Source organism: Argopecten irradians, chromosome 15, assembly GCF_041381155.1.
Source record: "Argopecten irradians isolate NY chromosome 15, Ai_NY, whole genome shotgun sequence".
NCBI classification, from domain to species: Eukaryota; Metazoa; Mollusca; class Bivalvia; order Pectinida; family Pectinidae; genus Argopecten; species Argopecten irradians.
Window position 1 is genome coordinate 14767236 of NC_091148.1, and position 20605 is coordinate 14787840.

At 34.1% G+C, this 20605-nt stretch overlaps 1 protein-coding gene across 3 annotated transcripts in view; it reads right to left on the reverse strand.

Moving 5' to 3' along the window:
- LOC138309316 (rho GTPase-activating protein 18-like) overlaps positions 1-20605 on the reverse strand; it is a 76751-nt gene that overhangs the window by 40332 nt on the left and 15814 nt on the right. For 2 of the 3 annotated variants that reach the window (XR_011206248.1, XM_069250488.1), the window contains exon 1: positions 11284-11517. The exons of the other annotated variant lie outside the window; for it this stretch is intronic. The gene's annotated coding sequence lies outside the window, so the exon portion shown is untranslated. Of the gene's footprint in view, positions 1-11283; positions 11518-20605 lie in introns of those variants that run through there. 3 annotated transcript variants of the gene reach the window in all.

A 20605-nucleotide genomic window follows, 5' to 3' on the forward strand; every position in this document is an offset into this window, starting at 1 on the left:
TACTGAACATGGCGGTGATTGAAGGCGCTGTATTCAAAACCAGGAATATATGATCCCTAGATTTCGGCGCTCTTATAGGCCGACATATTCTTTTGGGGAGCTTATTCAATAAGTTACATGTGCATGTTCAAATATCAAATGTTTAAGCAATATATCGTTACAGTGAAAATTACCAGAAATACAACTTTAAACAATAGACAAAATAGAAACTTGCTCAAAAACTTTTAACATGGAAATATGACAAATTAACAGACTCAAAAAATCCCTAAAGGACCCCAAATTGGTTGTATTATCACGTTCAGCATCCATACACATTAGGAAAATAAAATCTAGGGCTGGGTATTGGAAGGTCTAAAACGATACGATACGTATTGACAATACACTGAAACAATACACGATACGTATTGACGATATACTGGACCTCTTTTTTCAAATTCAGTTGATCATAGTGTTTTGAATATTGTGATGATAAAAGACAATTTTGATAAAACATTCTATAACCTGGCAAAATCCTACCAAACATTTGATTTGGTTCACCATTTATGTAGATTAATTTCTGTCAATTCATATTCTTAGCTATGAAAAAACATTTCTAATCCATCTAGGTGACACATGCTTTAAACACTTCCTTTTGATTGAAATGCTTTTATTTGAATGATGTTTAAGTATAAATTTTGTTTGGAATTTCCTCTTTCTATAATAAAAAGAGTAGGTTGAGGTATTAAAACGATACAGCGACATACAGCATGTTTGCGTATCGATATTCGATACGCTTATGAAAACCGATACATATCGGTATATCAATATATTGATCCTGCCCTAATAAAATCATAAACATTTATGATGACTTAAGCTTAAACAATTGACGAAACAGAAACTTGCTCAAAAACTTTAACGTGAAATGGGACGCCAACGCTGACGCCGACGCGACAACATTAGCTCCCCCTATTCTTCGAATAGGCGAGCTAAAAATTACAATTTCATCTAATAACTGCCCACTTCAGAAAGTAAGATTATGGGAATCCTTGTACCCGCATTAAGCTATATATCAAAAGTTTGGGCTGACGCATATCCAAATAACACAAATACAAAAGCGCTCATGGTGTATTTGTTCAAAACCCAGAGTGACTTATCGTATTCGACCCAAAGTGTCCATGTCCCTATAAACGCCCCTCCCACTTTTTGAGGCCTCGATTTCAATTGCACATGTATAAATAAAGACCAAAACTACACAAAACTGTCTAGATTTGCAACAATTATGTCTTATTAGCACCTTTTCAATTTTTTAAACGCCCTGGGCGCTTATTGGGTCGAATAATGTATCCTTTTTTGGTATCTACCTCCTTGAACATGGTATATGAAATAAAGTCAAACTTTGTCTCCTATTCCAACAATGTTAATCAAGAAAACATGTCCCCCTCATCCAAGTATCCTCAAGGATATGATGGATGAGAGGCATTCTATGAGATATAGCCTGAGGCTAAGAGGGTATATATTTCCTTTCGAGTGCGTGGTGTTGTGTATACGATGTATACAGAAGGATATGCTGATTGATACCCTCGCAAGCCGAAGGCATAACGAAATAGAATGCATAGTTGTGTGAAATCACATGTATGCATGTTTACACAATGTGAAGTCTACACAATGTGCTAACGGTGTCTGCATGATGTGCAATGTAGGCAGAGTATGGATTCCGCTGTCATATCAAATTTGCATCCCCCATCAAAAAAGTATCCAGATACTTTTTTAATGGGGGACACTTTTTTGATGACACCGCATTTGCCGTAGTTGGCGCCCAGGGCGCTAAAAAAAATGTAACCAAGAGGGGGCGCTTATTAGTAAACCAAAATGTTAGTTGTGCACGAAAAAATATCAGCTTTATTTTGACTAATTCTGTACTCATGGCACATTATCTGTTACATTAAATATGTGTATATGCCTTTTAAGCTATCTGTTACATTAAATATGTGTATATGCCTTTTAAGCTATCTGTTACATTAAATATGTGTATATGCCTTTTAAGCTATCTGTTACATTAAATATGTGTATATGCCTTTTAAGCTATCTGTTACATTAAATATGTGTATATGCCTTTTAAGCTATCTGTTACATTAAATATGTGTATATGCCTTTTAAGCTATCTGTTACATTAAATATGTGTATATGCCTTTTAAGCTATCTGTTACATTAAATATGTGTATATGCCTTTTAAGCTATCAGTTACATTAAATATGTGTATATGCCTTTTAAGCTATCTGTTACATTAAAATATGTGTATATGCCTTTTAAGCTATCTGTTACATTAAATATGTGTATATGCCTTTTAAGCTATCTGTTACATTAAATATGTGTATATGCCTTTTAAGCTATCTGTTACATTAAATATGTGTATATGCCTTTTAAGCTATCTGTTACATTAAATATGTGTATATGCCTTTTAAGCTATCTGTTACATTAAATATGTGTATATGCCTTTTAAGCTATCTGTTACATTAAATATGTGTATATGCCTTTTAAGCTATCTGTTACATTAAATATGTGTATATGCCTTTTAAGCTATCTGTTACATTAAATATGTGTATATGCCTTTTAAGCTATCTGTTACATTAAATATGTGTATATGCCTTTTAAGCTATCTGTTACATTAAATATGTGTATATGCCTTTTAAGCTATCTGTTACATTAAATATGTGTATATGCCTTTTAAGCTATCTGTTACATTAAATATGTGTATATGCCTTTTAAGCTATCTGTTACATTAAAATATGTGTATATGCCTTTTAAGCTATCTGTTACATTAAATATGTGTATATGCCTTTTAGCTATCTGTTACATTAAATTTGTGTATATGCCTTTTAAGCTATCTGTTACATTAAATATGTGTATATGCCTTTTAAGCTATCTGTTACATTAAATATGTGGGTATACCTTTTAAGCTATCTGTTACATTAAATATGTGGGTATACCTTTTAAGCTATCTGTTACATTAAATATGTGGGTATACCTTTTAAGCTATCTGTTACATTAAATATGTGGGTATACCTTTTAAGCTATCTGTTACATTAAATATGTGGGTATACCTTTTAAGCTATCTGTTACATTAAATATGTGGGTATACCTTTTAAGCTATCTGTTACATTAAATATGTGGGTATACCTTTTAAGCTATCTGTTACATTAAATATGTGGGTATACCTTTTAAGCTATCTGTTACATTAAATATGTGGGTATACCTTTTAAGCTTTCAGACTCATTGTGATGTCATGATTCACATGTAAAAGCCTCACAAGTTCATGTGATATTGGATACAACGCTGATGTCAGAGGCATCACATGTAAAATATATCGTTAAATCCATGGAATGAGGGCGTTTATACAACTTCAACTCCTTCTCCAGAAACAGGGAGACATGTTAAAGTTATGATGAATACGGTATGTATATTCTTTGCCAAAAATAAAAAAGAAGATTCCATATTCTGACACTTAAAACTCTATGAAACATTACTTAATTAGCCGTAACTACATGTATACTTAGGACATTTATATAAGTACAGGTATAGTAAGCACACAATAGCTTATAAACATTTATACTCAAACATTTACATAGGGTTTGGAAATAATTTAACATTAAGACTACCCCGAGAACTTAATTTCTCAGGAAATTCAAGGTTCAGAATATTTGGAGTTTTCTTAGCTCAATTGTTATTAGATAGTCAGGTATTATGATTTCAACATTTATAACTGTCATGACCTTGAAAGTACATATCGGTTATACTTAAATACATGTACTGTACAATAGGTCAATGACTCAGTGATATTCAAATATTCTTAGCCTTACATCCGAGTGTGATGAAATCATATACAGGCCAAGGTGTACTACATTGAATAATGTGGCTGTTTTTTTGAAACCTTTGCAGAGTAACATGATCCTAGCTGTCAACTGACTGTTGTTAATGTCGTAACACAGCCAAGGTCAACCATTTAGTAGTGTTATGTTTGGGAGGACCATGCTATCAGCTAAAATATAACCACTAAATACGATGTGATCGATCTTTAAATTGAGCCTCAATGAATCAAAGTCTTTGAAAGCTTTTACCATAGAAATCAATTAACAAAAGCAATTATTAGTTTGATTATCTGATTTGTCTCATCTCTCAGAATCTCATCTGAGTCCAACATCATTAGAAAATTAAGTCACCATTATTGGCTAATAAAGAGTTTGCGACATTTACCGTACATAAATGGCTACAAGTTGTATATGTGATTGCACCTGCATGTATTAAAAATATAGTACTAATCTTAGTTACATATATATATTATAAACAAATGTTGAATATCCTTGTGATGGAATTAAAATAGAAAACACAAAACTAAAACTAATCTGCAATCTCTAGCACTTTCACAGCTACCACTGTTCTTCAGCAGATCCTGATTGCTGTACCTGAAGAACAGTGGTAGCTGTGAAAGCACTTGAGATTGCAGATTTGTTTTAGTTTTGTTTTTGTCTATCTATTTATTATCTATTTATTTAATGACATAATCATTTCTTCTCTTTTACAATATTTGTTTTGCTCACAAACACGATTTGGGCCGCGGTGACCAAGTGGTTACTATGTCCCGACACAATTGCCTGCCACCTCTGGGTCGAGAGTTTGAATCCCATGTGTGGCAGTTGCCAGGTAATAATCGCTGGTCGGTGGTTTTCTCTGTGTACTCAGGTTTTCCTCCACCATCAAACCCGGCACATCCTTACATGACTCTGGCTGTTACACAGAATACAGAATATGGACGTCAGTGGATAATGATTCTAATCAATAACACATGTACTTGTGATGACAAACAATTGACTGAGAACCTTTAAGTTTATTGATATTTCATGGCCTGACCTCAGGTCAGAGCTGTCAATAAATCTTACCATATAAGGCATACAGGCCAATTAGCCATTTTATCTATATAAGGAATGAATGGTCCGGATGCAACCTACTCATGGATGGAAGCGGCATATTCTCCCTCTTAACCATTATCCTTTAGTTGACCATATACAATGTACATTGAAGAGTCTATGGTCATTAACATGCAACCCACAATCACTACATGTTGTTTTTTGCTACATCACGTACCATTCACAAACTTTTATTGGCATTTCAGACAATATTGGCCAAATAATTTCAACATCCTTCAAGGATCTTGATGTCAAACATTTGAGGATCTATTGCAGTCGCTCCGGCTCATATTATAATATATATAATTATATATATAACACTGCTTCAGTTTCCCTCTGATGGATTTCAGAAAAGATCCTTCCAACATTATCTGAGAAATGACAATTATTTAGCTGTAATAAATATATACATTTTCAAAATTGATGATGGTCAACTCGTGCTTCCAGTTGGTCGTTTTATTTTTTTATTAATTCCAAAATTAATCCCTGAATGGAATGTTTGGTTTGAATAGTTTATTACAGTCAGGTTCATTTAAGGTCATGCCAGGTTTTTTGATGGAAGAAAACCACAGTACCCGGAGAAAAGCCACTGACCAGCAGTCTGTACATACACCACATAGGATCCAAACATAGGATGCAGAGGTGAAGGGCTTGTGGTAAGCTATCAGGACATCTTAACCACTAGGCCACCACACCCCTCTCACAAAAATATGCATATAGAATACACCTGTACAAGATTAAGATCATCAATTTCCGTAAAATCATTGCATGATTTCATTATCAAGCTTAAAGGCTGGTTTACTTCCTTGTCTACTTATTCATCAGAAAATTTTATATTTTCCCTTTTATATTTATCACTATAGTATTTTAAACAATAGCCTCATTCAATACCTAATGAAAGCAGGTGATTTTTTTTTTCAAATTGTAGATGTACTCAATAAATATTACTATGCCTCAACAGACTTCCCAGTGTGTATTTCAATACAAACCCAACATTCAAATCTCTGAGTGACTTCATATATATAATATACACTGTGTTCAAAGCATTATCTCTAATGCACTGTTATCCCACCATAAAGCGGTTTAACACCTATATATAATAGCTTATATACGTGAGGTCAAAGGTCACTCTACCTACTTATCCTTCTAAATATAGACACGTTATCTATTCGCAGGTATATAAATATATACATCACGCAGTAGCAGAGAATTTTAGGTTGGGGCGCGTCAAATATTTGAGTCCGTTCTTCTCCCAATAGATATATCTCATCTGTCTAATACATGTACAGTAAATATATCCTGGATATTATCTCTATTTGTAGACTATTTACTTGTATAAGGTCAATACTATATTTACCTGTAATTAACCGATTTAAAGTGACTTACCTATTATGTAGTTATTTTGTTAAATTATTACGTATCATATCCAGAAATTAAAACACAGAATGCAGTTAAACCATATACAGAAGACCATAATTTTCCCGACCTGTGATATATATATATAAAAGCAAAGCATTAAATTACTATAGTCAGAACAGGGTGGATGAGAGTGGACCATGGACACAGGGTGATGCTTCTCATGATCGGATGTTAGCCATGTGGCTATATGGAAATATGTAAATAAAACTTTGGGAATTATTTATGATTTTTTAGATTTTACAATATAAAATATATATAGCAAGTTTAGTTGAGTCAGTCTGTACTTCGACTGGCATGAATTTAAAATAAAGTTTTTTAATTGCAAACAGAGTGAGACACAAACCATCATACAGCTCAGGGATCAATCTACCCTTTTTCAAAATAGGGGAAAAGTTTGGCGAAATATAGCGGAATTTGAATCTTCTTTTTTTGGTCCAAAATTATATTCATTTTCATGAAAAAGGACTGTAAAACAACTTATTTTATATTTAGATTTAGTAGAGCAAGATTTTAAGCTCATTAATGAAAAATTTGAGTTTATCATAAAATATGCAGTAGCTGTATGATAAATAAAAAGAAATTTGCAATTAAAAGTCTTAAAAAAATAATGGAAAATGAGTCATAGGGGAAATTGTGTTACAAAAGCAGTCAATTTTTAGCTTCAAATGGTGAATTTTTAAATCTTCAGGGGAGTTTTAGGCCAGAGGGGAATTCATTCCTTGAGGGGAAATTCACCCATAAACGGTAATAAATCAGAGCTAGATTGATCCCTGCAGATAATTATAAACAGTATTACCTGTGTATATAGACCACCTATTAAGGGACAGACGAAAAATTGTCTTTATATACCCAGCAAGCTTAGGTGGTCTTTATGTACAGGTTGAAAATAGCTATTTGAGATCCTAGAAAAGTGGTCTTATTAAGCAGATAGTATTTATACCAGAGCATGATCCAGTTGACCTTTGACTTTTAGATGTATCTGGAGTCATATCACAATTTCTCAGAAAGCTGAAGAGTCAAAACATATGATATATAGATATGTGCTTCACACTCAAGAGTCAATTCTGATTTTTGGCAGTCAAAACCATACTCTCAGGGTCTAATGGATGCCCTGTTATGCATGCTTTACTGTATTTTCTTTCCTACCTATGGGCATAATACTGGCTGGTCTAGGGCAATACACTCATGCCGCCTGAGGCTGTATTGCATGGCTACCCATGCAATAAAGCCTCATGACGTCACAGCGTCAACGAAATTTCTATTTCCTCGGTAATTTTTTTACATTTTTTTCCACAAACTTGACTGGTTTTACTATAAAAGATGCAAACAACAGAATTTATGTTGAAAATATCACGTAATTTTTTATGTATGAAAAATTGACTTTCAGCCGTGGATTTCTTCGAATTTATTTCAAAATGGTGGGATATTAATATTGTTGTAAAATTGCAATAAAACATCGAGGTATGAAAGAAAAATACTCTTTCATAAGTGGATATGAAGGATAGGGATATTCTACCTTCGGGATCACAAAATGTTGTAAAATCCGAGGCTTTTGTGACCCTCGGGTAGAATATCCCTATATATCCTTCATATCCACATATGAAAGAGTCTTGTAGTCAAACCTGTCTATAAAGACCACCCAAGAGACAGAGTCTTTGTGTGCTGAAATTGGTCATTTAGTATCCTGGAAAAGATTCTTATTAAGCAGACAGTCTTTATACAGAGGTAGTTGCTAAGGCAGTTAAGTTTCACTGTACAGTAAGACCAGGCTGATAGAGCAAGTTTCTATGGTAATTAACGGCAGTATGATTTAATAATCGGACTTGTAATATCTTACAGACCATATAATTCCATCAAAACAACTGTCATCTACATTACGTACTTAATATACATATAGTGTTAAACAGCTAGAACTAATAGGGATAATACGTTACAAAACACAAACGTGACATTACAATGTCATCAACTGGGGCTCAGGACACAAACAGTTTACTGTATTCGACACAGTAACTTCCTAGAGCATTTAAATTTTTGAAAAACATGAAAAGGTGCTTAATGATTCAGGGGAAATTGTGTTACAAAAACGGTCATTTTTTAGGCTTCAAATGGGGAATTTTTAAATCTTCAGGGGAATTTTAGGCAAGAGGCAAATTCATTCCTTTAGGGGAAATTTATCCATAAACGGTAATAAATCAGAGCTAGATTGATCCCTGAGAGTCATTTCAAATATGAAGATATTATGAAGCTCTGTATTAATACTTTGTTAACATGTCATTTGTTATAATAAATTGAGCAGGTTCTACTTTTTTAATTAACATATTTACCCTTGTAGACACATTTAGGCTGGTCCAAGTCAAAGACTAGATCAGTCTATTATTGAATTTCAGGGGTGAATAAGTTAACAAATGATTTTTTTTATGTCATGGTGCCATCTCAAACGTGATAGTGATTGTACCAAAAGGGGAGATAACTAATGTAGTTATACAGGTTATGCAAAATGTACATATATGTATGTTTCTAAATGTAAAGTACAGTTCTATCATATAATCCACATTTTAAGCCATTCTTATATATACATGCACAATAGTATATGATCAAGGAAATATGTTACAAAGGATGAAATATACAAATAAATCAAACACATACCTAACATGGCTATGGCCAGACATTTAGTTTTAGGACTTGCGCAGTTCCTGTGGAATGACTATTATTTCTAGCTCGTTTTGAGAACCAACCCATTACATCTCCACAGTACTGGAGCTTTGGGTTTGAGTTTATATATAGTTAGTTTAATACCTTATTAATAGTCAGGGTCATGTATGGGTGTGCCAGGTTTTGTTGGTGGAGGAAAGCCGGAGTACCCAGAGCAAACCAGGGGTCTGTACCTAGCAACTGCCACACTTGGAATTCAAACTCGCGACCCACAGGTGGAGGGCTTGAAGTTATATTTAGAGACATCTGAACTAGCCCGCTACTGCAGAGTGAAAATCTAGTATACTTAACTTCAGATAATTTTTTTGTAAATCCTACAAAAGTAGCTGGTTCATTATTTTTATATTTTGATTTTTGATGTAGACATATCTGATGATCCTAAAGTACTGGAAATACATGTATAGATATTTGGTTCCAGGGATATTTATGGACGTGCCAGAATTATGTGGTGGACCTGAAAAGCCATAGCACCCAGAGAATAAACCACCGACCAGTGGTCAGTACCTGGCAACTGCCCTATATAGCATTCAAACTTGTGACCAAGAGGTGGAGGGCTTCACTGAGGTAATATGTCATGACACATTCGACCACCACAACATCATATTTTTGCACAGTTATTATAACTAATAGCTTAAGAGTTTCTGGAACTTAGCTGATTGCATTTAATGTGGATTTTGAATATAAGTTTCCAGTGTAAATAGGGAGTAATTAAACAGTATAAATATACATGTACCCATCTAATGTAGTTTCAGATGCATTTATTACATAGCCCATTGACTCCAAAATATCTAGCAAAATTAAAAGCAAAATTAAATTTAACAAATTTGACAATCCAGTCCCAAAATTAGAACAATTAAGCTGAAATTTACATTTCTATAAATAACTGTAAAAGTATAATATAACAATGACAAAAATCAGATTACCGTAATCAACCCAATACCCGCCCCATCCCTAAAACGACCCTCCCCTTTTTGAGGGTTAAATTTCACTTACTTAAATTCTTATTAAATTCAGACTGAAACAATGAAAGGTGTGTAGTGGTTCTCTTTTTATATCTTTTGCAAATTGTTTAATGGCTCAATTTCTTTGTGAAATGTAAGTCCAAATTAGGTTCTATAATGTGTCTGTTTATGTTTTCAATTTAAAGAACCCTGGGCACTTATTGGGACAAATAATTCCTTGAATTTTTTTAACAAAGAAATTTTTCATTTTCCTTGATATGAAAACTTCCTCAATAAGATTATGTTGATGACATATTCCCTGTTTTTTTCGTTTTTTTGTTTTTGTTTCGATTTTCATATTTTATCACTTATAACCATTTCACTACAACCGTATATAGGAGCTTGACATTCTGTCAATAATATATAGCATATAGTTATTATAATTGTATATATAAGAAATATCCCCTATATTGTGTCAAGGACGTATATGAGAAGGATAAGTCACACTGGGTTTTGGGGAAGTCCAAGGCAGGCGCTTTTGTGTTTGTGCACTGACCGTGACGTTGGGCGACGACTGATTTTCCTTTGATATCCGCCGGCGCAGCCTTTGATGTAGCTTGCGGGTGCGAGGGTTACCGTCTTACTTTCTGAAGCGGGGCCGTCATTTCATGAGCTGTCGACTATTTTTAACGAAAATTTAAGACATATCCTCTAAATATTCCGTCTTTAAAGCAAGTAATATACGTTGTGAAATTTAATAAACTTTACAATGGCGTTTCGTTTGACTCGATAAGACAAGTATTTGTTGAGAAAAACGGTTTTTATTCCCGGTTCATAGGCGTCTCGCATGGTGTTTAGTAATGTAAAGAGACAGTCACGAATCCTTCTCACTTATAAATCCTTGATTGTGTTTTTATATAGAGTTAACTTATTTTTGTAATATTTATATTATGTTATTGATAAACTATCAACCTCTTGTGAATGAACGATGTACATCTATATAGCTACATATGTGATCAGAGATCTAAAATAGTATTATATTTAAATCTCTGATGTGATATAACGTTGACGTTACAATGATGTCATGCACAGGCGCTGGACCTGCCATTGCTAGTATGCGTGCTTCATATTTTAATATACCAGTTTGTTTAGTTAATTATGATTAGAGTAGGGGTATACCTTTCTGATGTCAATTAGGGAAACAGGTGTGACACTACAGATAGTACACCTGTACACACTGTCAGCCACTGCAAACCTTACACTCAACTTACCTGGGGCGATATCGTAGCAGACTATCAGGTGAAAAACGCCGACATTTCGACTGTCTCTCACATAATATCAACAAATTTTCGCAGAAATGACATCGACAAATTCCGGTATTATAGTCAACCACAACACACGAGACACGTCTGGTTTATAAATACAGGCTCACAATCTTGGTTTGTAGACGTATACTCTCCATTCACCTGTCCACTCGAGCGAGATCGGTACGATTTACCTTTAAAACTTCCTGTTCGGATTACGCATGCGTGAAGTCTCTCGCACGTATAGATTCATATACATGTATTTATAACCGGTATTTCATTCGATCTTTTACCTTTTCACACTTTATTTAGTCAGAGTATAGACGTGAAATTACTTTGATATTTCTATAGGCTTACACTATACATTATATGGTTTCATTCAAAATTATTTGTATTTTTTGTAATCACAGCTAGCATTTGAGCAGATCATAACCTTTCTTATGGTATATATAGAGATTGAACAGTGTTTTGATTGCGTTAAAGGTGGTATGAACGCAATGGGATACAGACATATTCAATGTAGCGCGTTAGAAATATTTTTGGGACATTAGACAAACTACAAAATAAATGTATAAAAAAACTACATGTAGGCAGGTTTAGTGGACTAAGCTAGCACTGCCAGAGCCTATAAGGATCTGAGGATTAGTTACAGTTTACATAATAGGAGATTTCAGAAAAGATGGCGATGACGTCACACAAAGGTACATCCGGGCGCTCAAAGGTACAACTCTGTATATATATCTGTACACATTAACATGGTGGGAACACAGCCGCTTCGATTTTTGTTTACATTTTATTGTAATAAATAGTACGACCATCCGATAATTGTTACATTAAATTTACAAAATAAATAAAAATATGTACAATAATATAGATATAAATATAATATGCATTACGAGGTTTATTTTCTGGCCTAAGCTAGCCACTTATGAGTAAAACATATGACAGAATATTGCAAATATCCAGAAATTGTTACAAGTTTATATAATGAGATCCCACCAGACTGTGCCTTATGTGTGATGTCACCATGTTTGCTTTTAGACATTTCAGTACTGCCGGTCTATAGATCAGCAAAAAAATAATTTTTTGGTCAGAAATTTTTATTGTATGACATTATAGTCATTTTAGTACGTATCGATTTTAAACAAACTTTTAGTATCTTTAGGATTTTCGAATATGTGTCCTGTCGGCATTTACCAGTATTACGATGATTCATTCTACCTAGTTTTTGGTCTTAGTAAATATCACTTCAATTTGGACTTCACTAGCAGGTCCATGGAATAAAAGCGACTGACATTAAAAATATAACTCTACATAGCATTATAAACTGAACGATTTCACCATTTTAATTTTCGAGATCTCGGCAGCCCTTTAGCATGTACATTGCGAAACTGCATATAAGTGTAAAAAAAGCATCATTAAAGGAAGATATACACCGGAAAAGGGTATTCTAGTACAAGACTTATTGAGATATGTGTTGGTTAATTACATTTTCAGATTAAACACCGCTGAGGTGATTTGGCATCCGTCTGGCAATGTGGTTCACAGTGGTTATTAGTAATGTGAACAGTTTTACTATAAAACAGAAATATATCAATGATTCTAAAACTTTTAGGATTTCTACCATGTGAAGAAAAAACGGGTACTGTGACGGCCCGACATTTAGCTGGCTTCATTCAACACTACACATATTAATATATCAGCAATAAACAATTGTAAATACAAAAATATAAATGTCTGTAACCTCTGAAACAATAAAGAAACAATTTAAAATCGGAATTTGCAAGTATGAATGTGTATACTTTTGTCAAAGTATCCGATTGTGTAGCAGCGATGTACGTATCTGTTATTGTTTTTATTAGTCGCCATACTGTGTTTGTACCTTTGAGGACCCGGATGTAAAACTTTCTGTGACGTCACGCCATCTTTTCTGAAATCTCCTATTAGTCATCGCTCTCTCTGTAGTCTTCAAAGGAAATCTTTGCTGGCCTGTGATTGGTCAAATGTTTTCGGCTGAACTGCCTTCAATTTCACTATGAGATAGTCCAGGGGTGTAGAGATCGCTAGTGATCGGAAGCCCTGGAGTATCGAGGATGTGCTGCTGTTCTAAACTGATATGTAAATATAATGACTTTCTGCAGTACTCATGATCAGTACTCTAGATCTGTACTGTCAAAATATATTTCAGCGTTCGAAATACGCGTACATGTACTTCTCCCGAAAAAAATGATATGATTGTTTCATATACAGTTAGCATCAGAATAATTCCCGGGTGCTTATGGCTATCAACACATTCTATACTAACATTATTACAGTTTTAAGCAATACCATGTAATTCAATATTGGAAATAAGTAGAGCTTCTGTTGTCTAGAAATTGAATTTTACCATCAATTTCGTAATGGTTTAATTTGGTTTTAGTATTTAGAAATGACCTTCAGAACATGATAATGAAGTGGCATTCGCAAATAGTTTTATTGACTTTCAAAATTATCAGATATATGTCATTTATATACATAATCAATAGTAATGGACCTAAAGCTTACCTTTGCGGAACACCAGCATTTGCGCTTGTACTTTGCTGTTTTCGTTTGCCGCCAGGTATACGGTTTGACCGTTTGTGAAAGTAATTATTTGAAGTATAGATCTTGATGGACCTGCATATTTTGACACAGGCCTGTGAGGACTTTGTCAAGGCTCACCCGAAAACAATATAAAATCACCAGGTCTGTCATTAATTAAAAATAATACAAAACGGTCCTAGTATTTCCTACAAAAATTAACTTGCTGTCGGCGATTACAGGCATTTATTTTAAACCAATTTTGAAGTTTTCCAACTGTACCATAGCTGTTTATTGACAGCGCATTAGAAATATCACAGAAAACAAGGCGGCTGCATTTTTTTTTCTAGTTTTTCACATAAATTTATTGTGATCATTCAATCATTTGATGTACAGTAGAGTAATCAGGCTGGAAACCAGATTGGTATTGCCCGCTATTCCTTGTAATAGCTACTTTACTTAGTATGCGTTTTAGTTAAGACAGTCGTAGATAAATAGCAGCTCCCTATGATATTTGTTGTAGAGAAAAACATAACACAGTCCCCTGTAATTAGTGTTTTATACAAGAAGTGAAGACATACACATATATATGTATATCACATATCTCAGTGATTTCTCAGCGCATTTAGTTACGAAGAAAAGAAAACTTTCTACAACTCAGTGCTATAAATATAATTTATAGAAGAGATTACCATGACAAGCACACACCTCAAAACCATGCGATTAAAATTTAAAATGTAAACGAAACTGGTAATAATGTTTTATTAAGTTAAAATGGAAAATGCGATACATCAGTTGGTTAAGTACTGCAACATTATGATTTTAAGAAGGAAGAAAAATATGATAAAGTCTTTTATTACCATTTATACAAAACCATTCCTTTTACAATTACCCTATGCACGTGTGTGCAGTCAACTGTGTCCGTTGATGACGATTTTTATAAAGAGGGATTATAATAATTACCATATGTAAAAGTACCAGTAAGGCGCTAAAGCCTGTGACTGTATATTAGATAATTGGGCGATCTGCCTGGTAAACATACCCATTATATTACCTGCAGAGAGAAATCAGAGAAACCACTGATTATTTTACCGAAATTAAAATGAAATGAATTACAACTTCGATGTTTAACAGTTTCGATAAAACATCAATTCACTTTCTAATGTACCAAATCTACTTTTAAATAAAACCACTTTTCATTCAAATAGTTGAAAATCAGACTATGATAGGAACGCATGTATTTATATAAAAAAATACGAATCTTTTGTATGATCGATAAAATTTGTATTTCTTGTAATTTTCACCATCACAAACTTTCATAAAACATATAATGTATGCACTCAATTTAAAACATTCTCAATTCAAAATAAGACGTCACCACAGCACTGAATTCCTCTTCGTGTTAACAACAAGATGAGCCACGCAAAGTCCGCCATGCAAGATGGAGAACCCAGATGCCTCAACATTCAAATGGGAGAAACCCGAATGGTCCGAACATGAGAAACCCAGGCTTTAGTGACAATAGTACCAAAGGTTTTCTATTCCTAGACCATAAAACGACGGAAACCCTAACGCATATGTATAGGACAATGTGGGGAGTATTTCTATTTTGTTCTGGAACGCTTGTAGGGGATCAAAGACACATTTTATCAAAAGAGTTTTTAGATTTTATCAACTGGTAATGATAATTCTTGTGTGTATGAAGGTTGGATTGAAAGAGGTAATGAACTGTATGCTGAAGGTTATGCAACCCATTGGTTTCCAAGAACTAGAGGTAACCGTGATTTTAATTAAAATACATTGCTAAATTACTGTGAGGTGATCGAGAAATGATAATATTATGTTTAAAAAATCATCATGTGAGTTTTCAGCTGAAAACAAATTTAATGTCTTTTTTTTTTGTTATTTTTCTTCATTGCTACCCAATTTTAGCATTTTTTCACAAACTTGACTGGTTTTACTATAAAAGATGCTAACAACTGAATTTTTTGTTGAAAATATCGCGCAATTTTTCATGTATGGAAATCGATTTTCTACCCTCGGGGTCACAAAATGTTGCAAAACCCTCGGCAAGCCTCGGGTTGTACTACATTTTGTGACCCTCGGGTAGAATATCCCTATCCTTCATATCCACATATGAAAGAGTCTTATAATATTACATAGACTGTCTGCAATCCAGTAGTTTTGCTCGTGTAATATTTACATCCTGATTGGCGTATACGCAGTCTATTTAACCTAGCAACCACGACGACCATAGCTATCAACTTTGTCCTGTCTTAAACCAAAACAGGGAAGATGTAAATATCACGATTTATCCTCATTTTGAGTGCGTATATGGTACTACATACACATATATGTAGTATGAACGCAGTTGTCAGAGCGGTGTCTGCATATCCTTTGGACGGCCGTAATGTATTTATGCGTAATTATGCATTTGCCCCTTTTCATGTACCCTTCTGGAACCCCACTGAGACCATTGAAAACTAAATACGAGTTTTTTTAAAAGTAAATGTTTATCACTATATAACATGTCAATATCGATTCGGTCAATACATTAGTGACGTCACAAATCACCTTTGAACGTGGCCAAATAAATCAAAACTTGAGGTCTGAAATCCGGATTTTAATGTGTGCCCGGAAACCTGTCGTTGTGAGCTTATTTATCAAGATACAGGTATCCAGATGGTCTTAAACGATAGAAAAGATCTTAAGGGAACTTCCGGTGACTGTTTTTGCTTGTTTGAAGTCTGTACTGTTTGTTGTTATTGTAAAAATGGCATCAAACCGAAATCTAGATGCAAACTGCTTTTAAATGGTATTTGCTATAACCTACTACATGTATCAAAATCGAGTCAGGTTCGAATCTTGGCGGCCGTCTAAAGGATATATACAGTAGTACGGACGCAGTTGTGAACGAATATAAGCTATAACGCTCCATAAACGAATATATATTCGTTGCCAACCGAATTCATTTAAGCATTGAACGTCTTTCAGTTGGCATTCATAGCCAAAATGAATGCAAACTGGACAGAGGCAAATTCCATGAAGTGCACTAGGGCTTCATGTTGAATTTGCCTGTTCAGTTGGCATTCATAGTGACTATGAACGCCGACTAATATTCACATTTGGTTACAATTCTATGATGAAATCCCAAGGAATTTAGCTTCTATAATGATAATCATTCGTTATCGTCACGAATGGACTAGCCATTTGAACAGCCGTCTTCCGTGGTCGCTAGGCACGATAAGTATGAAGTCACAATGATAATGACGTCATAATAAGCACTTGAAGTTAATTTTCTATATGACTGCCAACTACGTTCGGTAAGGTTACATAGTGGGACTGCAGTGAAAATGTAAATATACTACCTTACACTTTTTGTCCTACTGACGTTGTTATTAAAACGGATTTAGATTTAATCATTTCGGTATGAATGGTGTCTAACAACTCGAAATATCGTCGTGGTATATCAAATTACATCCTCGATATTCCAGGGCTTCCGATCACTTACGATCTCTACACCCCTGGACTATCTCATAGTGAAATTGAAGGCAGTTCAGCGGAAAACATTTGGCCAATCACAGGCCAGCAAAGATTTCTTTTGAAGACTACAGAGAGAGCGACGCCTAACATCAAAGCCACACAGTCAACCACAGTGTACCGTTATACGGCTCTTTTGATGTACATCAAATGACTAAATTACCTGTTCTGTTCTGTTGCCTCCAGTTTTACTATGAGATAGTCCAGGGGTGTAGAGATCGTTAGTGATCGGAACCCCTGGAATATCGAGGATGATCAAATTATTGAACTCGTTTAATAAATTTCATCTATATATTACATAGACACTCATGTAAGGTTCTCTATGGAGGTTGCAAATGAAAACAGACTAGAACAAACGATTGCAATACTACACAATTAAAAAATAAATCATGATTATTTTGTCTGAAATAGTCTGAATGGATTCAGTATGATGTATTTAAGGACGTTCCGAATAGTGATCGAATGCGCCATTCGGAACTGCACATGAAAACTCTTTTGTGACTAGAACAGCGATCTATATATTATCCGTCAAACGATATCTTACCTTTTAACGTTAAAATCAGGATAGTATAGTCGATAAATGAAGTATTTGTCGATATTGTACTTAGTTCGGTTTGCCGAAAGCTTGATACCGGGTGAAAATCAAAGTTTGTACGGTAGGTGTAGGACACAGTTTCGACATACTAGAAAAAATAATGTTGTCAGATCTTTGAATTTGTCTAGGCTAATATAACATGAAGCAACATGTATCTTTTGAGAAGCAAATTACATAACTCATACAAACGGACTCAATCTTGTACTGAATAAAATGGGATTTCATAACAATCAAGTGATTAAAACATTTTCTTTTCAACTCCGTTAAACTGTGAATATTTGACACTTAATATACATGTGTTTCAAGGGAGATGCATAATAAAATCAAGATATTCCAATTTTGCCGAGTAATCTTCTAGTATAAAACTACAGACACAGAAATATTGCCATCTCTCCATATCCCCACCTCTACTTTTCGTTCAATTTGTTACAAGCTAGTATATTTGAATATTGCGTACTTTGTATGTATATGTCTACAGTAGGCCCCTAGTTAACTGTTAGGCCTATGTCTTACGTATATGTATACAGTAAATAAAGTCGTGTTTCCCGAACGTGTTAGCGCTTATTGAAGATCATATTAGCTAAACATGATACATGTACGACAGGAAATAGGCCATACTACTGTAATTAGATGATGCATGTATTTCCTGTTTTGAAAATGCATGGAAGTACTCGGATTCGGTTGATCAAATATTATCTTATGAAAAAGCACACGTAAACTAGTGTCAACAACAGTATTATATCTGTGATATAGAAACTAAACAAGTACATGTAGGCATAGACTAATTATTTACCTGTCTACAGTAATCAGCTGAACGTAGATCGAGGATTCAGAATAAGAGATTTTTTTCTTAGGCGTAATGTTACTGTACACTTGCCGTATAGGTTATATTGAGTATCCAAAAATCTGTTTTAGTTTACTTAGGATAATAAATATATATCAACATGTATTAGATAGCAGATATCTTCTCAAAAATACATACAAAGATATACACTTGTGTATGATGACATCGATTTTATCGACATTGCTGTGATTAAGTTGAAGTTATCAACTTCGATCATTGTCACGTAGACGCTTTTCATCGCTACAGTTTTGGCGCCAAATTCAAATTTATGCTTGAATATCTGCCTCAAACGACTATTGAAGCTAAGATATCTTGACGATGGAAGAATAGATTTTGATAAAATATTTTCCGCTAAAACAATATAAAATCATGAATTGTCTAAAGGGTAATCAAAGTGGAATCTTTACATGAAATTTTCCATATTCATTTCTCATATTTTCCATATTCATTTCTCAGATATTATATCCAGGCAAAATAATAGCTTATTTGTGCAATTTCTTAGCTTTGTATAGCATCAAATCGGTGGCATCGTGACATAAATTTAACAGGTATAACAATTTATATTATAAGACTATTAAACTTTATTATGTTGAATATATAAGATGTTGTTTATAAAAATATTACCGCTCGATTTCGGTCTGATAATATAATTGTGAAAAAAAAGTAATTTTTTAGGGGGTAGGGGTATAGAAAGGCTAATTACTCAAAAATTCCGCTGTCATTTTTTTTATATTCTTTCATCATAACCCAAACAACTGTCTAATTATGTGGACAAAAAATAAAGAAAATTAAACGACACAATTTTTTGAAATAAGGTGTTTAAGTTGAAATTCAAATGCAAAAATTGGCCATTTTTAGGCCTCATTTACACGCATTCGCGTAAAAAATTCACAATTAATGTATTTTTAAGAGTGGAAACGACATTGAGGTCATTGATAACCATATAAACTTACATATTAATATAAAAAATGTTGTTGTTTGCAATATTTCAGTCAATTACCAAGCTTTGAAAATATGTGTGTAAAATGGTATTTTGATTTTGGTTTGTTTAGTTTTACGTCCTATTAACAGCCAGGGTCATGTAAGGACGTGCCAGGTTTGTTGGTGGAGGAAAGCCGGAGTACCCGGAGAAAAACCACCGGTCAGCGATCAGTACCTGGCAACTGCCCCACATGGGATTCGAACCCGCATCCCAGAGGTGGATGGCTTGTGGTAATATGTCGGGACATCTTAACCACTCGGCCACCGCGGTATTTTGAGAAAAACACACGGTAGAGTAGGGTTATTGAGAGTGCAATATTTCCAAAACCGCACGGTCAAATTTCAAATAAAAGCCTTAATAAACAGTTTATCAACCAATCTTTCAGTGAGCAAATCTTAAAGAAAATTAAACGAGGGGAAATTATTAGGCCTAACTGTATCGAACCACCTTAAATGATATATTTCAAACATTATCTGTATAAGTAAAAGTTTACTACTCTGATCAATCATAGTTACTTCCCTTTGTTTTACTTCTATTGAAATGAGAGGAGAAACGAGGGAAGCAACCCTGATGGATAAAAATGGTCAGTACTGACGGAGAAAAGCAAAGAGAAGCAAATGTGATAGATCATAATGGAGCTGTCTTCAATTTTACTCTGAGATAGCCCAAGGGTAATGTATAGAGATCGTAAGTGATCGGAACCCCTGGAGTATTGAGGATGAATTAAGGGAAATAAATGTTTTATGCACTGAAATTATTTACCTTTATC